The sequence below is a fragment of the Siphateles boraxobius genome, unplaced genomic scaffold (assembly GCF_051911475.1).
Source record: "Siphateles boraxobius isolate OS27281-9 unplaced genomic scaffold, OSU_SipBor_1 22, whole genome shotgun sequence".
Lineage (NCBI taxonomy): Eukaryota > Metazoa > Chordata > Actinopteri > Cypriniformes > Leuciscidae > Siphateles > Siphateles boraxobius.
In genome coordinates, this window is record NW_027508833.1 from 41788095 (window position 1) to 41797500 (window position 9406).

The following is a 9406-nucleotide window of genomic DNA, read 5'->3' on the forward strand; positions in this document are numbered from 1 at the left end:
AGGGGTAAGTGTGTTCAGGGGTAAGTGTGTTCAGGGGTAAGTGTGTTCAGGGGTAAGTGTGTTCAGGGGTAAGTGTGTTCAGGGGTAAGTGTGTTCAGGGGTAAGTGTGTTCAGGGGTAAGTGTGTTCAGGGGTAAGTGTGTTCAGGGGTAAGTGTGTTCAGGGGTAAGTGTGTTCAGGGGTAAGTGTGTTCAGGGGTAAGTGTGTTCAGGGGTAAGTGTGTTCAGGGGTAAGTGTGTTCAGGGGTAAGTGTGTTCAGGGGTAAGTGTGTTCAGGGGTAAGTGTGTTCAGGGGTAAGTGTGTTCAGGGGTAAGTGTGTTCAGGGGTAAGTGTGTTCAGGGGTAAGTGTGTTCAGGGGTAAGTGTGTTCAGGGGTAAGTGTGTTCAGGGGTAAGTGTGTTCAGGGGTAAGTGTGTTCAGGGGTAAGTGTGTTCAGGGGTAAGTGTGTTCAGGGGTAAGTGTGTTCAGGGGTAAGTGTGTTCAGGGGTAAGTGTGTTCAGGGGTAAGTGTGTTCAGGGGTAAGTGTGTTCAGGGGTAAGTGTGTTCAGGGGTAAGTGTGTTCAGGGGTAAGTGTGTTCAGGGGTAAGTGTGTTCAGGGGTAAGTGTGTTCAGGGGTAAGTGTGTTCAGGGGTAAGTGTGTTCAGGGGTAAGTGTGTTCAGGGGTAAGTGTGTTCAGGGGTAAGTGTGTTCAGGGGTAAGTGTGTTCAGGGGTAAGTGTGTTCAGGGGTAAGTGTGTTCAGGGGTAAGTGTGTTCAGGGGTAAGTGTGTTCAGGGGTAAGTGTGTTCAGGGGTAAGTGTGTTCAGGGGTAAGTGTGTTCAGGGGTAAGTGTGTTCAGGGGTAAGTGTGTTCAGGGGTAAGTGTGTTCAGGGGTAAGTGTGTTCAGGGGTAAGTGTGTTCAGGGGTAAGTGTGTTCAGGGGTAAGTGTGTTCAGGGGTAAGTGTGTTCAGGGGTAAGTGTGTTCAGGGGTAAGTGTGTTCAGGGGTAAGTGTGTTCAGGGGTAAGTGTGTTCAGGGGTAAGTGTGTTCAGGGGTAAGTGTGTTCAGGGGTAAGTGTGTTCAGGGGTAAGTGTGTTCAGGGGTAAGTGTGTTCAGGGGTAAGTGTGTTCAGGGGTAAGTGTGTTCAGGGGTAAGTGTGTTCAGGGGTAAGTGTGTTCAGGGGTAAGTGTGTTCAGGGGTAAGTGTGTTCAGGGGTAAGTGTGTTCAGGGGTAAGTGTGTTCAGGGGTAAGTGTGTTCAGGGGTAAGTGTGTTCAGGGGTAAGTGTGTTCAGGGGTAAGTGTGTTCAGGGGTAAGTGTGTTCAGGGGTAAGTGTGTTCAGGGGTAAGTGTGTTCAGGGGTAAGTGTGTTCAGGGGTAAGTGTGTTCAGGGGTAAGTGTGTTCAGGGGTAAGTGTGTTCAGGGGTAAGTGTGTTCAGGGGTAAGTGTGTTCAGGGGTAAGTGTGTTCAGGGGTAAGTGTGTTCAGGGGTAAGTGTGTTCAGGGGTAAGTGTGTTCAGGGGTAAGTGTGTTCAGGGGTAAGTGTGTTCAGGGGTAAGTGTGTTCAGGGGTAAGTGTGTTCAGGGGTAAGTGTGTTCAGGGGTAAGTGTGTTCAGGGGTAAGTGTGTTCAGGGGTAAGTGTGTTCAGGGGTAAGTGTGTTCAGGGGTAAGTGTGTTCAGGGGTAAGTGTGTTCAGGGGTAAGTGTGTTCAGGGGTAAGTGTGTTCAGGGGTAAGTGTGTTCAGGGGTAAGTGTGTTCAGGGGTAAGTGTGTTCAGGGGTAAGTGTGTTCAGGGGTAAGTGTGTTCAGGGGTAAGTGTGTTCAGGGGTAAGTGTGTTCAGGGGTAAGTGTGTTCAGGGGTAAGTGTGTTCAGGGGTAAGTGTGTTCAGGGGTAAGTGTGTTCAGGGGTAAGTGTGTTCAGGGGTAAGTGTGTTCAGGGGTAAGTGTGTTCAGGGGTAAGTGTGTTCAGGGGTAAGTGTGTTCAGGGGTAAGTGTGTTCAGGGGTAAGTGTGTTCAGGGGTAAGTGTGTTCAGGGGTAAGTGTGTTCAGGGGTAAGTGTGTTCAGGGGTAAGTGTGTTCAGGGGTAAGTGTGTTCAGGGGTAAGTGTGTTCAGGGGTAAGTGTGTTCAGGGGTAAGTGTGTTCAGGGGTAAGTGTGTTCAGGGGTAAGTGTGTTCAGGGGTAAGTGTGTTCAGGGGTAAGTGTGTTCAGGGGTAAGTGTGTTCAGGGGTAAGTGTGTTCAGGGGTAAGTGTGTTCAGGGGTAAGTGTGTTCAGGGGTAAGTGTGTTCAGGGGTAAGTGTGTTCAGGGGTAAGTGTGTTCAGGGGTAAGTGTGTTCAGGGGTAAGTGTGTTCAGGGGTAAGTGTGTTCAGGGGTAAGTGTGTTCAGGGGTAAGTGTGTTCAGGGGTAAGTGTGTTCAGGGGTAAGTGTGTTCAGGGGTAAGTGTGTTCAGGGGTAAGTGTGTTCAGGGGTAAGTGTGTTCAGGGGTAAGTGTGTTCAGGGGTAAGTGTGTTCAGGGGTAAGTGTGTTCAGGGGTAAGTGTGTTCAGGGGTAAGTGTGTTCAGGGGTAAGTGTGTTCAGGGGTAAGTGTGTTCAGGGGTAAGTGTGTTCAGGGGTAAGTGTGTTCAGGGGTAAGTGTGTTCAGGGGTAAGTGTGTTCAGGGGTAAGTGTGTTCAGGGGTAAGTGTGTTCAGGGGTAAGTGTGTTCAGGGGTAAGTGTGTTCAGGGGTAAGTGTGTTCAGGGGTAAGTGTGTTCAGGGGTAAGTGTGTTCAGGGGTAAGTGTGTTCAGGGGTAAGTGTGTTCAGGGGTAAGTGTGTTCAGGGGTAAGTGTGTTCAGGGGTAAGTGTGTTCAGGGGTAAGTGTGTTCAGGGGTAAGTGTGTTCAGGGGTAAGTGTGTTCAGGGGTAAGTGTGTTCAGGGGTAAGTGTGTTCAGGGGTAAGTGTGTTCAGGGGTAAGTGTGTTCAGGGGTAAGTGTGTTCAGGGGTAAGTGTGTTCAGGGGTAAGTGTGTTCAGGGGTAAGTGTGTTCAGGGGTAAGTGTGTTCAGGGGTAAGTGTGTTCAGGGGTAAGTGTGTTCAGGGGTAAGTGTGTTCAGGGGTAAGTGTGTTCAGGGGTAAGTGTGTTCAGGGGTAAGTGTGTTCAGGGGTAAGTGTGTTCAGGGGTAAGTGTGTTCAGGGGTAAGTGTGTTCAGGGGTAAGTGTGTTCAGGGGTAAGTGTGTTCAGGGGTAAGTGTGTTCAGGGGTAAGTGTGTTCAGGGGTAAGTGTGTTCAGGGGTAAGTGTGTTCAGGGGTAAGTGTGTTCAGGGGTAAGTGTGTTCAGGGGTAAGTGTGTTCAGGGGTAAGTGTGTTCAGGGGTAAGTGTGTTCAGGGGTAAGTGTGTTCAGGGGTAAGTGTGTTCAGGGGTAAGTGTGTTCAGGGGTAAGTGTGTTCAGGGGTAAGTGTGTTCAGGGGTAAGTGTGTTCAGGGGTAAGTGTGTTCAGGGGTAAGTGTGTTCAGGGGTAAGTGTGTTCAGGGGTAAGTGTGTTCAGGGGTAAGTGTGTTCAGGGGTAAGTGTGTTCAGGGGTAAGTGTGTTCAGGGGTAAGTGTGTTCAGGGGTAAGTGTGTTCAGGGGTAAGTGTGTTCAGGGGTAAGTGTGTTCAGGGGTAAGTGTGTTCAGGGGTAAGTGTGTTCAGGGGTAAGTGTGTTCAGGGGTAAGTGTGTTCAGGGGTAAGTGTGTTCAGGGGTAAGTGTGTTCAGGGGTAAGTGTGTTCAGGGGTAAGTGTGTTCAGGGGTAAGTGTGTTCAGGGGTAAGTGTGTTCAGGGGTAAGTGTGTTCAGGGGTAAGTGTGTTCAGGGGTAAGTGTGTTCAGGGGTAAGTGTGTTCAGGGGTAAGTGTGTTCAGGGGTAAGTGTGTTCAGGGGTAAGTGTGTTCAGGGGTAAGTGTGTTCAGGGGTAAGTGTGTTCAGGGGTAAGTGTGTTCAGGGGTAAGTGTGTTCAGGGGTAAGTGTGTTCAGGGGTAAGTGTGTTCAGGGGTAAGTGTGTTCAGGGGTAAGTGTGTTCAGGGGTAAGTGTGTTCAGGGGTAAGTGTGTTCAGGGGTAAGTGTGTTCAGGGGTAAGTGTGTTCAGGGGTAAGTGTGTTCAGGGGTAAGTGTGTTCAGGGGTAAGTGTGTTCAGGGGTAAGTGTGTTCAGGGGTAAGTGTGTTCAGGGGTAAGTGTGTTCAGGGGTAAGTGTGTTCAGGGGTAAGTGTGTTCAGGGGTAAGTGTGTTCAGGGGTAAGTGTGTTCAGGGGTAAGTGTGTTCAGGGGTAAGTGTGTTCAGGGGTAAGTGTGTTCAGGGGTAAGTGTGTTCAGGGGTAAGTGTGTTCAGGGGTAAGTGTGTTCAGGGGTAAGTGTGTTCAGGGGTAAGTGTGTTCAGGGGTAAGTGTGTTCAGGGGTAAGTGTGTTCAGGGGTAAGTGTGTTCAGGGGTAAGTGTGTTCAGGGGTAAGTGTGTTCAGGGGTAAGTGTGTTCAGGGGTAAGTGTGTTCAGGGGTAAGTGTGTTCAGGGGTAAGTGTGTTCAGGGGTAAGTGTGTTCAGGGGTAAGTGTGTTCAGGGGTAAGTGTGTTCAGGGGTAAGTGTGTTCAGGGGTAAGTGTGTTCAGGGGTAAGTGTGTTCAGGGGTAAGTGTGTTCAGGGGTAAGTGTGTTCAGGGGTAAGTGTGTTCAGGGGTAAGTGTGTTCAGGGGTAAGTGTGTTCAGGGGTAAGTGTGTTCAGGGGTAAGTGTGTTCAGGGGTAAGTGTGTTCAGGGGTAAGTGTGTTCAGGGGTAAGTGTGTTCAGGGGTAAGTGTGTTCAGGGGTAAGTGTGTTCAGGGGTAAGTGTGTTCAGGGGTAAGTGTGTTCAGGGGTAAGTGTGTTCAGGGGTAAGTGTGTTCAGGGGTAAGTGTGTTCAGGGGTAAGTGTGTTCAGGGGTAAGTGTGTTCAGGGGTAAGTGTGTTCAGGGGTAAGTGTGTTCAGGGGTAAGTGTGTTCAGGGGTAAGTGTGTTCAGGGGTAAGTGTGTTCAGGGGTAAGTGTGTTCAGGGGTAAGTGTGTTCAGGGGTAAGTGTGTTCAGGGGTAAGTGTGTTCAGGGGTAAGTGTGTTCAGGGGTAAGTGTGTTCAGGGGTAAGTGTGTTCAGGGGTAAGTGTGTTCAGGGGTAAGTGTGTTCAGGGGTAAGTGTGTTCAGGGGTAAGTGTGTTCAGGGGTAAGTGTGTTCAGGGGTAAGTGTGTTCAGGGGTAAGTGTGTTCAGGGGTAAGTGTGTTCAGGGGTAAGTGTGTTCAGGGGTAAGTGTGTTCAGGGGTAAGTGTGTTCAGGGGTAAGTGTGTTCAGGGGTAAGTGTGTTCAGGGGTAAGTGTGTTCAGGGGTAAGTGTGTTCAGGGGTAAGTGTGTTCAGGGGTAAGTGTGTTCAGGGGTAAGTGTGTTCAGGGGTAAGTGTGTTCAGGGGTAAGTGTGTTCAGGGGTAAGTGTGTTCAGGGGTAAGTGTGTTCAGGGGTAAGTGTGTTCAGGGGTAAGTGTGTTCAGGGGTAAGTGTGTTCAGGGGTAAGTGTGTTCAGGGGTAAGTGTGTTCAGGGGTAAGTGTGTTCAGGGGTAAGTGTGTTCAGGGGTAAGTGTGTTCAGGGGTAAGTGTGTTCAGGGGTAAGTGTGTTCAGGGGTAAGTGTGTTCAGGGGTAAGTGTGTTCAGGGGTAAGTGTGTTCAGGGGTAAGTGTGTTCAGGGGTAAGTGTGTTCAGGGGTAAGTGTGTTCAGGGGTAAGTGTGTTCAGGGGTAAGTGTGTTCAGGGGTAAGTGTGTTCAGGGGTAAGTGTGTTCAGGGGTAAGTGTGTTCAGGGGTAAGTGTGTTCAGGGGTAAGTGTGTTCAGGGGTAAGTGTGTTCAGGGGTAAGTGTGTTCAGGGGTAAGTGTGTTCAGGGGTAAGTGTGTTCAGGGGTAAGTGTGTTCAGGGGTAAGTGTGTTCAGGGGTAAGTGTGTTCAGGGGTAAGTGTGTTCAGGGGTAAGTGTGTTCAGGGGTAAGTGTGTTCAGGGGTAAGTGTGTTCAGGGGTAAGTGTGTTCAGGGGTAAGTGTGTTCAGGGGTAAGTGTGTTCAGGGGTAAGTGTGTTCAGGGGTAAGTGTGTTCAGGGGTAAGTGTGTTCAGGGGTAAGTGTGTTCAGGGGTAAGTGTGTTCAGGGGTAAGTGTGTTCAGGGGTAAGTGTGTTCAGGGGTAAGTGTGTTCAGGGGTAAGTGTGTTCAGGGGTAAGTGTGTTCAGGGGTAAGTGTGTTCAGGGGTAAGTGTGTTCAGGGGTAAGTGTGTTCAGGGGTAAGTGTGTTCAGGGGTAAGTGTGTTCAGGGGTAAGTGTGTTCAGGGGTAAGTGTGTTCAGGGGTAAGTGTGTTCAGGGGTAAGTGTGTTCAGGGGTAAGTGTGTTCAGGGGTAAGTGTGTTCAGGGGTAAGTGTGTTCAGGGGTAAGTGTGTTCAGGGGTAAGTGTGTTCAGGGGTAAGTGTGTTCAGGGGTAAGTGTGTTCAGGGGTAAGTGTGTTCAGGGGTAAGTGTGTTCAGGGGTAAGTGTGTTCAGGGGTAAGTGTGTTCAGGGGTAAGTGTGTTCAGGGGTAAGTGTGTTCAGGGGTAAGTGTGTTCAGGGGTAAGTGTGTTCAGGGGTAAGTGTGTTCAGGGGTAAGTGTGTTCAGGGGTAAGTGTGTTCAGGGGTAAGTGTGTTCAGGGGTAAGTGTGTTCAGGGGTAAGTGTGTTCAGGGGTAAGTGTGTTCAGGGGTAAGTGTGTTCAGGGGTAAGTGTGTTCAGGGGTAAGTGTGTTCAGGGGTAAGTGTGTTCAGGGGTAAGTGTGTTCAGGGGTAAGTGTGTTCAGGGGTAAGTGTGTTCAGGGGTAAGTGTGTTCAGGGGTAAGTGTGTTCAGGGGTAAGTGTGTTCAGGGGTAAGTGTGTTCAGGGGTAAGTGTGTTCAGGGGTAAGTGTGTTCAGGGGTAAGTGTGTTCAGGGGTAAGTGTGTTCAGGGGTAAGTGTGTTCAGGGGTAAGTGTGTTCAGGGGTAAGTGTGTTCAGGGGTAAGTGTGTTCAGGGGTAAGTGTGTTCAGGGGTAAGTGTGTTCAGGGGTAAGTGTGTTCAGGGGTAAGTGTGTTCAGGGGTAAGTGTGTTCAGGGGTAAGTGTGTTCAGGGGTAAGTGTGTTCAGGGGTAAGTGTGTTCAGGGGTAAGTGTGTTCAGGGGTAAGTGTGTTCAGGGGTAAGTGTGTTCAGGGGTAAGTGTGTTCAGGGGTAAGTGTGTTCAGGGGTAAGTGTGTTCAGGGGTAAGTGTGTTCAGGGGTAAGTGTGTTCAGGGGTAAGTGTGTTCAGGGGTAAGTGTGTTCAGGGGTAAGTGTGTTCAGGGGTAAGTGTGTTCAGGGGTAAGTGTGTTCAGGGGTAAGTGTGTTCAGGGGTAAGTGTGTTCAGGGGTAAGTGTGTTCAGGGGTAAGTGTGTTCAGGGGTAAGTGTGTTCAGGGGTAAGTGTGTTCAGGGGTAAGTGTGTTCAGGGGTAAGTGTGTTCAGGGGTAAGTGTGTTCAGGGGTAAGTGTGTTCAGGGGTAAGTGTGTTCAGGGGTAAGTGTGTTCAGGGGTAAGTGTGTTCAGGGGTAAGTGTGTTCAGGGGTAAGTGTGTTCAGGGGTAAGTGTGTTCAGGGGTAAGTGTGTTCAGGGGTAAGTGTGTTCAGGGGTAAGTGTGTTCAGGGGTAAGTGTGTTCAGGGGTAAGTGTGTTCAGGGGTAAGTGTGTTCAGGGGTAAGTGTGTTCAGGGGTAAGTGTGTTCAGGGGTAAGTGTGTTCAGGGGTAAGTGTGTTCAGGGGTAAGTGTGTTCAGGGGTAAGTGTGTTCAGGGGTAAGTGTGTTCAGGGTAAGTGTGTTCAGGGGTAAGTGTGTTCAGGGGTAAGTGTGTTCAGGGGTAAGTGTGTTCAGGGGTAAGTGTGTTCAGGGGTAAGTGTGTTCAGGGGTAAGTGTGTTCAGGGGTAAGTGTGTTCAGGGGTAAGTGTGTTCAGGGGTAAGTGTGTTCAGGGGTAAGTGTGTTCAGGGGTAAGTGTGTTCAGGGGTAAGTGTGTTCAGGGGTAAGTGTGTTCAGGGGTAAGTGTGTTCAGGGGTAAGTGTGTTCAGGGGTAAGTGTGTTCAGGGGTAAGTGTGTTCAGGGGTAAGTGTGTTCAGGGGTAAGTGTGTTCAGGGGTAAGTGTGTTCAGGGGTAAGTGTGTTCAGGGGTAAGTGTGTTCAGGGGTAAGTGTGTTCAGGGGTAAGTGTGTTCAGGGGTAAGTGTGTTCAGGGGTAAGTGTGTTCAGGGGTAAGTGTGTTCAGGGGTAAGTGTGTTCAGGGGTAAGTGTGTTCAGGGGTAAGTGTGTTCAGGGGTAAGTGTGTTCAGGGGTAAGTGTGTTCAGGGGTAAGTGTGTTCAGGGGTAAGTGTGTTCAGGGGTAAGTGTGTTCAGGGGTAAGTGTGTTCAGGGGTAAGTGTGTTCAGGGGTAAGTGTGTTCAGGGGTAAGTGTGTTCAGGGGTAAGTGTGTTCAGGGGTAAGTGTGTTCAGGGGTAAGTGTGTTCAGGGGTAAGTGTGTTCAGGGGTAAGTGTGTTCAGGGGTAAGTGTGTTCAGGGGTAAGTGTGTTCAGGGGTAAGTGTGTTCAGGGGTAAGTGTGTTCAGGGGTAAGTGTGTTCAGGGGTAAGTGTGTTCAGGGTAAGTGTGTTCAGGGGTAAGTGTGTTCAGGGGTAAGTGTGTTCAGGGGTAAGTGTGTTCAGGGGTAAGTGTGTTCAGGGGTAAGTGTGTTCAGGGGTAAGTGTGTTCAGGGGTAAGTGTGTTCAGGGGTAAGTGTGTTCAGGGGTAAGTGTGTTCAGGGGTAAGTGTGTTCAGGGGTAAGTGTGTTCAGGGGTAAGTGTGTTCAGGGTAAGTGTGTTCAGGGGTAAGTGTGTTCAGGGGTAAGTGTGTTCAGGGTAAGTGTGTTCAGGGGTAAGTGTGTTCAGGGGTAAGTGTGTTCAGGGGTAAGTGTGTTCAGGGGTAAGTGTGTTCAGGGGTAAGTGTGTTCAGGGGTAAGTGTGTTCAGGGGTAAGTGTGTTCAGGGGTAAGTGTGTTCAGGGGTAAGTGTGTTCAGGGGTAAGTGTGTTCAGGGGTAAGTGTGTTCAGGGGTAAGTGTGTTCAGGGGTAAGTGTGTTCAGGGGTAAGTGTGTTCAGGGGTAAGTGTGTTCAGGGGTAAGTGTGTTCAGGGGTAAGTGTGTTCAGGGGTAAGTGTGTTCAGGGGTAAGTGTGTTCAGGGTAAGAGTGTTCAGGGGTAAGTGTGTTCAGGGGTAAGTGTGTTCAGGGGTAAGTGTGTTCAGGGGTAAGTGTGTTCAGGGGTAAGTGTGTTCAGGGGTAAGTGTGTTCAGGGGTAAGTGTGTTCAGGGGTAAGTGTGTTCAGGGGTAAGTGTGTTCAGGGGTAAGTGTGTTCAGGGGTAAGTGTGTTCAGGGGTAAGTGTGTTCAGGGGTAAGTGTGTTCAGG